This window comes from Haliotis rufescens, unplaced genomic scaffold, assembly GCF_023055435.1.
Source record: "Haliotis rufescens isolate VD_foot unplaced genomic scaffold, xgHalRufe1.0.p SCAF_7, whole genome shotgun sequence".
NCBI lineage: Eukaryota > Metazoa > Mollusca > Gastropoda > Lepetellida > Haliotidae > Haliotis > Haliotis rufescens.
Genome location: NW_025964361.1, coordinates 55,776,009 through 55,788,906, shown reverse-complemented (window position 1 = coordinate 55,788,906; position 12,898 = coordinate 55,776,009). Strand labels below are relative to the sequence as shown.

Below are 12,898 nucleotides of genomic sequence, written 5' to 3'. Positions count from 1 at the left end.
TAAGGGGCATTGGTTGATATTACCGATAGTATTGCGTGGCGCAGCTTTTAACAGAAGAACGGACCGCCTCCGTGGTCTAGTGGTAGAGCGTCCGCCCGGAGAGCGGGAAGGTCCGGGGTTCGATCCCCGGCCGCGTCATACCAAAATACGTTAAAAGATGGTACTTGTTGTTACCCTGCCTGGCGCTCGGCATTAATGGGCTAAAACAAGGACTGGTCGGTTCGGAGTCAGTATACTGTGTCTGAGTTGGGTATTCATGTTAAACTGCGGCATGATATCTCAGTGTGCTAGCACTATAAATCGACATCAGTCTGGACTAGTACAAGCATGCACGTCGCTATATAAGTGCAATAATCTTGGACGCGACGTTAAACTCAATTTCACCTCACTAATAGAAGAACGGGTTAGAATTGTCTTCAGCAACCAATGCTTGTCGCAAGAGGCGACTAACGGGATCGGATGGTGAGACTCGCTGATTTGGTAGATGCATGTCATCGTATCCCAGTTGCGTAGATTGATGCTAAATCACTGGATTGTCTGGACAGGACTCAATTCTTTACAGACCACCGTCATATATCTGAAAATACTGCTGAGTGGGGCAACAAACAAACAACAAGAAACTTAATATCACGTAATCTCATCGATGTATTGATATATTGCCGTTGAAATATATATTGCTAATATTGCAATATTTGCTTCTCCAATTTGGACACATTTTGTGGCATCAGCAATACACCCGGACATATCACAACTCTTAATTGCATTCTCACTAAGCCCAACCTTACTGATAATACTTGCAACGTAGACCAACTATTTTCCAGGATTATTCCAACACTGCCTTCTGGTGGCCTGTTTTCTGTAGTTACCAGGGATCTTGTACACCAGCTCGTTCTCCATGTTACGTGTATCATTGCTTCCGTCTCTTCAAACAGTTGCAGGTAAGTTTAGCGGCGTCAAACAAAAACCTGAATTCCGCAAGTACTTTTCTGTAAAAAGACCCGCACTTTCATCACCACAACACCGTCCTAATAGCCAATCGTTTATACATCCGGCACAGTTACAATGGATTTCCCTTTGAACTGGCGATGAACCACAGTTATCGCCCAATTAATCCACGTTTACATGCATTAATTAACTAACACCATTACTGGTGTGATTTGTGTGAGTACGGATAATTCCTTATTATAAACCCTTTTACTATCCGTCCTTCAGGCAGCTTCGATGTGGTTTCCTTAATCATTAACGCCATTCATAGACTCACGTGGAGAGGATGGAGATATGCAAGTCCCTTGAAGCAAATATATCCGTGAATGTAGTTTGACACATGAACATTGATCTGTATTTGCTGTGCACATTCTACTTTTACCATATAACATTTCCAAACTACGTACAGTTGACGCTTTGGGCATACTAAGGTGTGGTGAAATGGGGTTTAACGTCTCGTCCAAGATTATTGCACTTATATAGCGACGTGCATGTACGTGAGTGTGTGTGTGTGTGTGTGTGTGTGTGTGTGTGTGTGTGTGTGTGTGTGTGGCTGCTAGTCCGGACTGATGCCGATTTATAGTGCTAGCTCACTGAGATATCATGCCGCAGTTTAACATGAATACCCCACTCAGACACAGTATAGCCGACTAGTCCTTGTGTTAGCCCCTTAATGCCGAGCGTCAGACAGGGTAACAACAAGTACCATCTTTTAACGTCTTTTGGTATGACGCGGCCGGGGATCGAACCTATTAAAGAGGTTGAAAGCGAGATCCAAGATGCTACCAGAAACATCGACCCAGTTCAAGTAAATATATAATGTAAACCATCAATGGTCCAATGAACAAGCGTATTTATTCACACACAAATAAGATGCACCTTTTGAGATATACATTAACTGGTAATTTGAAATATTGCTGGACATTTAAAGAAACTGAGAATGTTATTATAAAGCATCAGTTCCTTGTTTGAAAAATTTAAATTTAGGGCCTTTTTTAATTTAGTTTAGTCTGTTGCTGGTTCGGCCAAACCTTTCAAATCAACCTCAAGAACTTATTATACTACTTGTCTATAGTATTGCCTCTTTATGTTTGTAGACCTATCCACGCAAAGTTGCTGATTTCGTTAACGGCACCGATGATATTCTTATCTTGCTGTGTGAAGACCATATGGTTGCTGACGGAGGGTCAACAAAGTTGACGCCAAAATAGTGGAATAGTCAAAGGCGCCAGAATTTGGCGTCTCCTTGGTCTCAAGTTTTTTTTGTTTGAGATTTCGTATTTTTATGGAAAGGGTTTTGTGGCTTTTATTTCTACATGAACCAAGTCGATTTGTCCGCTGGTAATTATTTTGACACTAAGACGTATCACTAGCTTGGTAGCATTTTACTGAAAATGCTGAGCAGACAAACGAGGAACTGATTGCCCCCACATTCCTACAGACGGTATTGCTGAAAGAAATGGTTTGGCTTGCAGCCTTCGGGATATCTCCATCTATGTTTGAGATGAAGGGAATTTCTTTTTCAATAACAGGGATTGATTAAAATATTCAGTTGGAGGGCTTTCTGAATTGGATTAAATTATGTTGGAGAGACACAACAGAAATCATCATCGGGCTTCAACATAAATATTTCTACTGTGTCCACCAAAATTTTGATTATGAAAAATTAATCAACCCCTTTTATGAAAGGCTTTATGCAGTCGATCTTATTAGTTGCGTCCAGTGAAAGTCTTTGGGCTCTTCTATGTCCAGCAATGTCATATGGATGTTTTGGCAAAGTAAAAGACGTTGACAGTCTTTCAAACTAACGAACTATCAACGTCAATGTATAGCGTTTGATTCTGGCATGCCAAAAACGTCGCCGCGGCCAGTGTCACAGAGGACGAAAACCATTGACTCGGAAGATTTATTGCCGAAAACAGATCATGATCTGTGACGTTAAAAGAAATCAGGATCTTTGTCTGATGGAAGGGTCGACAGACAGTCCACATTATCGACTGGAGTTTATAATATTTCTTGAGATTGCTTTGAAAGAATTGGCCAAACCAGAACAGACTCTACTGAATCAGGAAATACCGAATGTTCCTTAATTTGAAATTCGCAAACAAGGAAATTGGCGCTTAACTTACGTAACGTTCCAAGATATTTCCCTAAATATTGTCCCACAATATTTCAAATTTCAGAAACCACCAACGGTTCATTTTCCTATACGAACACCTTCCTACTTGTTAAATTATACTTTGTGTTCATATTAGGTGAAGTCAGTGCGAGATGTTGTCATTGGTAGAATGCAAAAACTGAAAAGAGGAATCAAAATTAAAATAGACAGATATGGATGCCCACAGGAAAACATGTCGTGGACCCCACTGACAAGGCCTCAAATAACATAGCCATCATATGTAAGTACACTTCATTAACTACATTAATTGTTTGATGAAACAACTTGCTATAAGTAACATTAAATAATGACACATAAGGCCAGCATGAAAACTGAGGACGAAATCTGCTCAAACGCGTTAGAACTTTTAACATGACTTGACTCTAAAACCTGAAGATATGCCTATTCCTGGATTGTACTGAACGAGATTGCTGTGTCGGGCAAAATTACCACTAAATCCCTGTCTCAAAGATACACACTAGACACGCAAAGATAACCATAATCCTCAATACAAGTTAAGGAAGGACTTTCTTTATATTCACAAAAAGTACTTGAGACAAGTGGAATTAATATCATGTGGAATCTCAAATCTCAATTGGTTTGCTTGAATTGTGCAGTCTGAGAAAAGAACGAAGTCCAATTCTGCCAAAACGTGTTAGTTTTACTTTGCACACCACTATCCCACACGACACATTTAAGGACACACTTCATTCTTGATCCACTAAACGGTGTGACCATATATACTGAACCGCAAAAGAAACGTCCCCCCAAGTAACATTGCATAAAACGTTGTCATTTAAATATCTGGGTAATTTTCCAAAAGTTAACATTACCTTGTCCTGAAAAATGAAATTTGATGATAAAAAAAACAAAGCAGATGACAATAAAACCGATCGCCCAAACGCATCATGGCAACGGCCATGGTAACCCGATGCACGTGGGTTCCGTGCAAATTGAAATGCACATGCGTTCCCCCATTTCTTGCCCTATAAAAATCCACCCAGATCGTATAACATTCATTCGTTATTGAAGTGCGACCACATGCAAAGAGTGACAAGAAATCAGCGACTCCAAGCCCTTGGACGATTACAAGCTGAACAGATTGGGGGTTCAAGTGCCTGTGGCCTCCATCAACCTCCTCATCCATTTCATGTATCGCCGCGTTGCCCGGCAGTCATCAATGCACATGGCGGAAATACGAGATAATGACTTGTGATGCCATTTTCTCAGAGACTAGTGTTGTGTTTCACTTTAAGAACATTTGACACTTTAATTTCAACCTTGATGATAAGTTTTGCCAAGTTTCATCTTTTTAATATGCCTCAAAGTATGTTTACAGTGTTTGGACAAATAAGATTTCTCATATATCTATCCATGGTGACGTTTCCTTTGCGGTTCAGTATATGTAGTTACATCTCTGTCTTCAAACATTCAGAACAATTTACCAAAATTGAAATCATCTGAACCGTACCGAGGAAACAACATGTGAAATCCTGTGTCACACTCCTGTATACGAGTAAGAAATCCGGTTCGGATTGACTAAAGCTCCAGATACATATCGTTCTGATATCCTTCATTAAATGTCAAATAGTCAATTCCCTTCCACTTATTTACCCATCTGAGCTTGGAATGTAAGAGACGAGTGTCACCTACTAATAAGTTTCAAAATTTAGATGTATATAGAAAGATTCAGAGTGACAAAACACTCTAAACAAGACAATAGCCCCACGACGTGTATGATAAGAGGGGTGGCTTCCACTAGTCAACTTTCCAGTAGTCCACTTTTCTCTTTATGTCGAGCAATGTTCCAGCTGCTCCATTGGAGTCGACACATGCATTTCGCTTCTTTTCAGGTACAGTTGTGCATGCGCTATCTACAAAAATTACAAAGATCGTCATACAACATCTTGTCCCAAGTTGTTTGACCAGGGATTCAACATTCAAGGCATCAGAAAAGCTTTAAAAAGGTGAAGAACATTACTAAACGTGACAAAAAAATAATTATGCATTTCCCTTTTTTTTTTTTACCATGTGTTTTTTAGTTGATTTGCCTTTGGATGTGTTTTGTCACCTTTTCGCAAACATCCGGTGTGCTAACGATCCATAAACACATGCTTGTGACATGGTCCGATTCGTTCAGTGGGCTTGGCTTTTGGCGGATATTTCTTATGGTTATGGAAAGGGTTTTGTCACCTGTTTACATCAGCTAGTTCGCTATATTTTCACATCTGTATTTAATCAGTTACAGAAGAGGTTCGCAGTACCCGATGCTAATCGTCGGTGGCTCTCGTCATGAATAGCTTCGCGGGTTAAAACATTCACTCACTCGTATTAGCCGACGAATGACGGTAGATGGTTACAGTTTGTGAAATGACTGATGGTCCCTGACGACGCAGATGTTTATAAATGCTATAAATCACTGGTGTTTATACATTCGATTATTGACAGTTTGCGGTGATACAGACATAATATTACTGATCGTGGATAATCAGTCTCGACTGTCTGCCGACACAGATATCATTGAGCGTAACAGACAACAATAGTGATGAAAATGATATGAATGGAACACTAAATATCAATGACACCAGGTGTTTGCTAAAAAGGAAGGTAAGCATGTCCTAACCACCTGCCTCTCACGTAGTTTGAGAGGGCTCGTATGGCCCAGTTGTCTAAGGCGCCGCGATTCGCTGTGCAGAGTTGCGTCCCTAGGAAGAAACCTATGATTGTGGGTTCGATTCCCGTTTCGCCCCGATTATGTTTCTAGGTTTGTCAGTACCATACCCGTGCTCGTAGGTTTCACCGAAGTGGCAAACGTCTGAGACCTGCATCACTTCGGGCTTTCTTCCCACATTAAGCCGCGATATAACTGGAATACTGTTAAAAGCCGCTTTAAACCCAACTCACTCACTCACGTAGTTTGCGTAAAACAACCTTTCTTTCAATTAATCACCACAACGATTTATGAGTCACCAATATGTATCAATGCAATACTTCACACAACGCACTCAGGATAACATTCTGTTGAGTTCACACGGATTCTTCGAATGTCTGGATCTATTTATTGTGTGGTTAATCAACAACTGGTGGTCAAGGTGATATACTGGAGACCAAACAAAACGTTGAGAAACTGCAAAACGTGCCTCATGTGGTCGCGTATTGTCCTATTAATAGGAATCTCTCCGGAACTATTGGGCATCAGGCAATACTTTCAACTTGTCAATATACCAACGTGCATTGAGATTATTGCTATAAACCGCCGCCTCCGCCTTCCGGTAATCATAAATGCCGTCCAAACCACCATGTTGTCAACAGGCAGAATCCTGAACGTAACGGGCAGCTGTGAGTTCGGATGTTCGACAATAGCTGCTGCTCGTCCTTGTGCAGAGTCCGTGCCATCAAAGATGTACAACGTGCGCCAATGTTGGTCTTGCGAGTCGATGTGGCTTTATTTCAACCGTCACTTATACCTAGTTCATTGATCAACAATTAATGCATTGATGCTTATTTAATATAGTGTTATTTTCGGCTTTGCTACTGGGTATGACTCCGAACTTATGTTTTTGTTGTTTGGTTTTTGTTTAACGCCATACTCAGCAATATTCTAGCTACATGGCGGTGGTCTGTAAACAATCGAATCTGGACCAAACTATCCAGTGATTGACATCATGAGCATCGATGTACGCAAATGGGATACGGTTGCATGCATCAACCAAGTCAGCGAGCCTTACCACTGGATCCCGTTAGTCGCCTCCTACTGCAAGCATGGATTGATGAAGACTCATTCTAACCCGGAATCTTCACGGGACGAACTTAACGTGTAGGCCAGCCAGACTAAGAACGACTGCCGGCTGGGTCAGAATGGGTTTGTTCCAATTATGTTTCCTCCTTTCAGTTTGTGCATTTTATTAATGTGTTTCTTATGACAACTGCCTTTTATTCCTATGAAAAATAATTATATGAAATATGAAATAGCTGTTTTTAAAATCGTTTCTTGTATTTAATGTCTGACGAATAACGTCTGTTTTAGTTTACAAAGTTGAAAACACATATTGAAAAACAGACAACAAAATTTAAATATGGACTGACATATTCCATGGCAATATTTTTTAAAACCTTTGAATTGGTTTTTCTGCATCTTCGCATTATATAATATGACTTCTTGTAACAACGTCATGGCTACCGATGGTGTCTTCGAATCTTATAAAATAAGTACAGTGTCATGATGATATGCCGGTACTTCCAAAAGATACACGGAAGTTCGGAATAAATGTATGTGAAAATAAAGTTGTGTTTAACATTTGTTCCATCTGTATAGTTCAGAATTATGATATTACCGTCAGATGTCTCGTCTTGTTGTTGACGAACAAGTAAATCCGATGGTGTGGCATGTTGTGTTCTGGTTTGAGGACGTTTTTTAACAGTGTTTCGCCTATGTCTAGGCATGTCAGTGAGTGAGTGAGTTGGGTTTAACGCCGCTTTTAACAGTATTTCTAGTTATAGCACGGCGTGTCAGCTTAATGTGGGAGGAAAGCCCCAAGTGTACCACTTCGGTGAAACCCACGAGCACGGGTACGGTGCTGACATAAACTAGAAACATAATCGGGGTGAACCGGGTATTCGAACCCACAACCAAAGGTTTCTGGCGTGCCCACGGGACGCAACTCTGCACAGCGAATCGCGGCGCCTTAGACGACTGGACCTCCCGTGCCCCCTCAAGGCATGCTAGCTTGATGTCGTAAGAAAGTCTGTAGTGATTCCGGTCTTAGACGTTTACCGCTTTGGTAAAACCAACGAACACGGGTACATATGGTACGCGTGTGGTGATAATGAAATAGAAAAATCATAATCAGGGCGGTCTGGGATTCGAACCAACGATCCTAGATTACTGATATGTCTAAGGGACGCTGCGAACTTTGACAACTGGGAGGCCCGTACACCCTGCAGTTAACCTTTGCAAGGACGTGCAGTCCCCAACTGCAAAATCCCCATTGCCTTATCAATTCTGTTTGGGTACAGCACATCGCTATTCATACACCAGTATCCATGGCGATCATGAGGCTCCTGCAAACATATTGCAGTGATAAACCCCACTTGTGTGATGAGTGTTCACGTGTGGTGGTCTGGGGACAAATATAGGATAGTCTTCCATCATTATTGCCCAAATCGGTCGGTTCTGTCCGACTGAGCTATTTTGCAGCTAATCGCGACGATTAAATACTGTACAAGCACGCTGCATCATTCGTGAATGAGTATTGGTTTAACGTCAATATGAGAAGAATGTCAGCCATGTCCAAAAATACAAGTGAAAACGGAAATGTCCATAATAAGTCTATACTCACAGGAACTCGTCGAAAAGCTCAGACGCTTCAACAATTCCGACTATATCGTGGGCATATTCTTTCCGAATATCAAATATTGATGACACTAGGCGTTTGTAGAAAGGTGAACGTATCCTGCCCAACCGGTGGCACCCGTCACAAACATGAATTATATATTCTAAGAAACTGATATTCTCCCTGTCGAGTGCCCGTAGTTATAATATCCCACAATTCCAGTACAGCCGTCAGAGTTGACACTCTTGTCAGGAAAAAAAGTCTAGACAAGACATTGTTGTATATTTCTGGGAGTAAAACTGGTCAATGACCTTGGCCTTCAATGACAACGGATGCTGTGGAAAGAATCTTTAATAAAGTATGAATAACCTTGTGTTTTATGCTATCCCAGAAAGTGAAAGCAGACCCTGTGGGTGAGTGAGTGAGTGAGTTTGGTTTAACGCCGCTTTTAACAGTATTCCAGTTATATCACGGCGTGTCAGCTTAATGTGGGAGGAAAGCCCGAAGTGATGCAGGTCTCAGACGTTTACCACTTCCGTGAAACCCACGAGCACGGGTATGGTGCTGACAAACCTAGAAATATAATCGGGGCGAACCGGGATTCGAACCCACAATCATAGGTTTCTGGCGTGCTCAAGGGACGCAACTCTGCACAGCGAATCGCGGCGCCTTAGACGACTGGGCCACCCGTGCCCTCTACAGACCGTGGGGCCTCCTGTGGAAATCGCATACATGTGTCTGCATACCCGTTAGGATTCCAGATCAGAAGCGGTCCACAGCAACCTGAGAGGCGACTAACGGGATCGGTCTGGTGAGGCTCGCTGACTTAGTTTAAACATGTCATCGTATCCCAATTGCGTAATCGATGTTCATGATGCCAATCACTGATCGGCTGGTCCAGACTCGACATATATTGCTGATTGTGGCATTAAGCAACAGATAAACTAACAAACTAGGGTATGATTGTGACAGAAAGTCATAATGTACCTCAAACATCAACATGTCTCTTGTAAGGGACTGTCTATATCTTGAAGACGTTCACCTCAGCTACGATAGCCACAAGAACAAAACGCAACCAGACATGTGGGAATTGTCGAGCTTTTAGCGATACATCTAGATAGTCTAGACTGTGTTGTTGGTGATATAGGTGATCCGGTTTTTGTCTCGCCTGCAAGAAGTTAACGGGACTATTTCACCGTAACATGGTTATGTTGGTACCGAGAATAGACGTAACAAAGGGTATTTATCATACAATGTATAGTGTGATTGATGCGAGGAACCCATCTGATAAGCGCGGTATCACGATCCGATAAATATACAGATGAAATCTCTTGGCAGGAACTACTTTAAGCTTGAATGTTCATACATCGATGAAATATTGACAAACTATACCAATAAGTTAAGATTGAGTTTTTGAAAGACGAAAATGGTCGCAAATTATTTGGCACTGTAGGGTAAATGTACTTGTAAAGCTGTTTCTTAAAGTGAATGTACGTTTCAATCATCGACTTTTTAAAAAAAATGACATGATATGTTGAATAGATTATGTCCCCAGCTCGTGTGGGAAATGTCATATATAAGGAATACAGAATGTGTATTATGCTTGTCAAAGCCAATATCAATGTATGTTCCTAATATACGACAATGACGATACGGAAACACTCAGCTAATAATCTTCATAACAGGCATAAATTAAACGTTACATGAGTGACGTCATCACAACATATGTAAATAAGCTGTCTGGAACCGAGAATACCATTCCGCAAACGCGAATACCATAAATATGGTAAAACGTGTGCATACCCCAGATACCTCCACAGTAAGTGAACATATAACACTCGCTAATACTATTTGATAACAAAACCGATCTGTTATTATTTGGATACGTATGTAGGCTAACATATCATCTGTAACACGAATGAAATATCACTGCCTGACAAGCTTTAGTTGGTATATGGAAGATCTAAAACCTTGGAAATCTAAATATATAAATAGTTCCATTTATGATTGTTTGGTTCCATTTAACCGCAAATATGGTCATGTCTGTTGGAATACAACTGTTACATATTCATACTGTTTACAACTAACACACACGATACACGTTAAGTAGCCATCAAATTGTTTACTAAAATATATATTTACGAAACTAGTTATTTCAAGCTCTGCGACAGATTTAATTTAGCCTGAACCTATCGTGTCATGATGTGGTGACAATGATAACTGGATGTCAGGACCGAAAGGACCGAACTGAGAACACAAATAGCAATATACTGGTGCATATATCAGTTATATAAGTTAGTAATAAGTTCTCACCTTTCATGGAGCAGGGAAAACCTCTTCATCATCAGTGCTGAGATAACACGACTTTGCCCAGCGTCCGCACTCGACAGACCGTGCCCTCTATCTACCTATGCTATCATCCACTAGAATTGACCAGTAAGCGATGCCATCTACCAATAGCCAAAGTCATTTGGAGGGCTGGGCCAGCGCTGGCAAAGCTATCGGTAGCGGCTTCCCAGTAATGGAATTATCAAACTCGCTTTGCTTCAGCCGTTATCGCGCGTACGTAATTCATGGAATTCTGCTGTTTGTATAGGCAGGGCAATATCTCGTGAAAACTGTCTATCACTTGGATCGTAACGAACCCTCCTCAACCATATCTGTCAATCAAAGTATCCAGTCGAGCAGTAAGCCATCGTTAAAAGAATGCCTCTGGGAGAATTAAGAGAGGCAGGTTCAAAAGACTGTCTGCTGAATTAATAATAAACGTCCTTAGTATTGTCTGCAGGACTTGTGTCGTTGGGATATTTTAGCTGTTAGCTGTTATGATCATACAAGAGGGGTCCTTCCGGTCATGTGTTGGTCCATCAGAATACCGAATAGCCTATTTCGAAGTTTCTGTGATAGTATTATTGTCTATGACTTGTCTTAGTCCTGGTTCAAGCTGGCCGATAATATGTAGAGCTACCCAATAAAACCAGAAGCACTTGTTTACGACCAGAATAAATACATTACCATATTTACTCATGTAAACAGCAGACGGGAGAAATGAATGTACAATGAACTGTGTGTCTTCATCTGCAGCCGAGTCAAATGTAAAAAGAATCGTATCTACAGAAACATAGAGGTTTATCATTTGTCATGTATATTATATTACATAAAATAACCCTTCGTGGGTTGAAACAGGCAGATATGACAAATTGAATATAATTTATAATGAAAGATATTGTATGTCATGCACGTTTGCTGTTGAAGATAAATTGCAAATCTATGTATGTGACTCCTACTCTGAAATGAGAAACAAGTTCATTGTAAAATATTTTAGTAAATATCCTACAATAATCAATTTTATATATATCATGCCGAGTAAGAGCACTGATTTTATCAGACATGCCTGTCTATTCCTATATCATGTAAATATAAAAAGAAATACCCAATTGTAAATATGATATAAAATGCACATGCATGATAATCCATGTATATATATAAAGCACAGTAAAGTTCTAACTCTCAGGCACAACTGCCTGATGAGACTCGTACGTGGTACGAGTTGAAAGCGCTTGCCAATTAAAACTGTGTTCAATCTTACTCAAATTATTTAATTACTACTATATATAAATATATAAATGTGTGTGTGTGTGTGTGTGTGTGTGTGTGTGTGTGTGTGTGTGTGTGTGTGTGTGTGTGTGTGTGTGTGTGTGAAGAAATTCACACAATACTGACACAACACGAATTGGTCTCCGACTCTAGTGAAACTGCACTGCACACAAGTGAAATTTCTTTATCTACCCTCTACTGTACACGACTGAAATTGCTTTGTCTTCGTGCGACTTTACACGAATGTAATTTCTTTATAAATGTGCTACTATACACGAGTTTTAATTCTTTTGTGGGTGCATGCGTGCTTACGTGCGTGCTTGCGTATGCGTGCTTGCATAATGGGTCAGTGGTTTCATTACGAAATAAACAACAACAGTAGTTGGTTGCCCGAGAAAATCAGTTAAGACCCATTTTGTTTTTCTACTAACTCAGTGTTGCAATGGAACCCTACACAGAGATAATATCTCAGCAGGACATATTACATTCATTAAAGCTCCTGGGCCGAAGCTGCAACCAGATCGTGGGGCATGGTCCCCCTTTAAGTAGTGTTGTGGTTATAGTTGTTATGGGTGAAGTGCGTCGAGTGACGGCTGAAGCAGTTAAATCTTGCAGAAATTGTGCTGTAGATATTCGGCGTTGATAGCTTTGATGGCAAGACGTTCTTGCAGTTCGGCACTCAGGACGTTCAATTACAGGACTGAGGGAGTTATTTACTTCCCGCTGCGTAGCAATATGCACTGTTGAAACATATCTGCGTAAATGCATGGAATCATGACGTCGTGTAGTTGATTAACGGTCACTGAGCGCATCAACAAAACGTCAG

At 40.8% G+C, this 12,898-nt stretch overlaps 1 protein-coding gene across 1 annotated transcript in view; it reads right to left on the bottom strand.

The window, feature by feature from the left end:
- LOC124133730 (cholecystokinin receptor type A-like) overlaps positions 1–10,985 on the bottom strand; it is a 97,011-nt gene extending 86,026 nt beyond the window's left edge. Inside the window, exon 1 of the mRNA XM_046498233.2 lies at positions 10,789–10,985. The gene's annotated coding sequence lies outside the window, so the exon portion shown is untranslated. The remainder of the gene's footprint in view (positions 1–10,788) is intronic.
- Positions 10,986–12,898: the final 1,913 nt, after the last annotated feature.